This window comes from Buceros rhinoceros, unplaced genomic scaffold (assembly GCF_000710305.1).
Source record: "Buceros rhinoceros silvestris isolate BGI_N320 unplaced genomic scaffold, ASM71030v1 scaffold15819, whole genome shotgun sequence".
Classification (NCBI taxonomy): domain Eukaryota; kingdom Metazoa; phylum Chordata; class Aves; order Bucerotiformes; family Bucerotidae; genus Buceros; species Buceros rhinoceros.
The window spans coordinates 10,450-12,709 of record NW_010432246.1 but is presented as its reverse complement, the minus strand read 5'-3'; positions in this window follow the sequence as shown (position 1 = coordinate 12,709).

Below are 2,260 nucleotides of genomic sequence, written 5' to 3'. Positions count from 1 at the left end.
GTCAGCGGGGAACGGGCTGCGGCACCGCCAGGCGCTTCCCTTTGTGCCTTTGCTGAGCTCTGATCTTACGGCGTCCATGGCCCTGGGGAGGGAACTGCCTGCAACCAGGGCAGAGGCTCCAACCTCTCAGCACTGGGTTTTGCACAGAAGGCAAATCTCGCAGCTTTCAAAGCTTCCACATCAGCAAATCGTCTGACAGTGCCTTCCCCGATGTCTTGCCAAAGAAATGCCCGTGTGAGGGAAGCGCGGGGGGAGTTCTCGCCTGTGTGGAGGTGCCCAAATTCTGCATCCTATTCCGGACCAGCTCATCTCCTGCTCCTTTCCTTTCCCCCAGCTCCAGACCAAGCTGTTCTTTGCCACCTTCGCCACCCCCCAGTTCCTGTTTGGCCACCATGCAACCACAGCCCAGGTGCCTCTGCTCCACAGCAGCTGCCCATGCAAAGCAGTTCCTGCGACGGGGGAGGGGAGATGAGCCCTTCTCCCCTCTTATCGCAACCAAATTTGTGTTTCTGTTACGTGGTACCACAGAGAGAAGAACCAGGGTGAGCCGCTCCCCGTGAGGAACAAGGGTGAGCCGTTCCCTGCGAGCTCTCTCTAAGAGATCCAATGGCCCCTTTGTGCTTCTCAACTTTTTAGAGTTCACATTTCAGATGACCCTTGGATGATTTACACAAGGGGCTGCAATAGTGACGACTGGTCGCAGTGGGCCCACCCGGCCCGGCCTCTGAAATCAGAGCAGGGAGTTGAAGGGAACCAGGTTCAGCATCAATCAGCTGATGGGCTGATAACCCATCAGCAACATCCCTTCTACAGGGAGATCAGCCCGTCTGGACACCTCCACACACCTCCTTGGTATGCCCCTCCTTTCCTCCCTGTCTCCACACACACGTTATCAGGTTTTCTCGTGGATTTATGAGCATTTACACACTCAATGAAACATCCGTTGGCCTTGCAGTCATGCCAGCTCGTCGTAAACCCGACCTGCTCTTCCTTTGAAGCTGGAGGAGAACCAGGCCACCTCTACCCGTACTGTTTGCTGTGGTTTATGGCTTACGACTCCTTCAAAAGCCTTTCCTCCTGCTCCCCTACACCTCGACCCTTCTGAGTCACGCTCTGCACAACGCCTGAAATCAGCACTTCTCACGAACCAGCCGGAGCTGGTCTGCGGAAAAAAGCGCAGACGCATGCACAGGGAGCAGCAACCAGCCAGGACCTGCAGCCCTGGCACAGGGCAGGGCCAATCCGCCGGTGACAACACCAGCTAGAAACGCAGATCAAGAGAGAACACGGAGGAGCAGAGCAGCTCCCCACCCTCCACCTGCCCCGAAGGCAAAGCTCAGGAACCAGCCACCTGGGAAATCTGCGCTGCGGAGAGAAAGGCCTAACATGGGCCTGGGTTTAGCTTTGCATTCCTCTGTTCTTCAAGCCCTGGGCACCACGTCCTTTGGCCGTGGGAATCCCCCCAGCTCAGCGTTGCTCTGACGTGGTTCAAGGTCAGGGGAGATTCCTCCTCTCAGCATGGGCAGCACAATCCTCAGCAGTAAAGAGCTCCTAAACTCAGAGGCCAAGAGGTACCCCAGGAATACCCGAGTTCAGTCCCAACCCTCACCCACTCGCCTTTTCCTCCTCCTTCCTCTCCAAAGCAGCTACAAGGGTCACCACCCCCGGGAGGTCCCCAGTCCCTTTCACTGAGCCATGGTCTTTTCCACTGGAGGCTGAACCCTTCACCACACACTCCCATGCTCTGGGGTTCAACCCCGCTGCTCTCTTACAGCTCTTCCATGAAGGCGGCACTTGCCCTGAGCACCGGACAAGGTGTCCTGGGAGAAGCCACACTGTTCTGGGAAGTCCCATGGGTTGGTTGAGGCAAGGTAGAAAAGGTGCTTTTGCAGGTCACTGTGGCTGCCCTGACCCAAGGACAAGGTTGCTCACAGAGGTTTCTCTGCAGTGGACTCCAAAACGACCCAGGGCAAACCAAAAGCAGTTCTCAGCCGTCTGCCCTGAGCAACAACTGCCAGAGTTTGGAGGAAAAGACTAAGAAACACCCATCTAAGTAATGGTTAAGAGTTAAAACGTGACCTGAGTCAGTCAGGAATGCTCTGCAGGCCCTGCTCTAGGGGCTGGAGGACAACAAACAACTCGGCATCTGCCCTACTTGGCCACCTTGGCCACAGGAGTCACCACCGGTCAGGCTGGGCATGTCCAGAGAATGCAGCAGTCACTCCAGCAGACCCACGAGCCCTGGCCAAGAGACCCCACA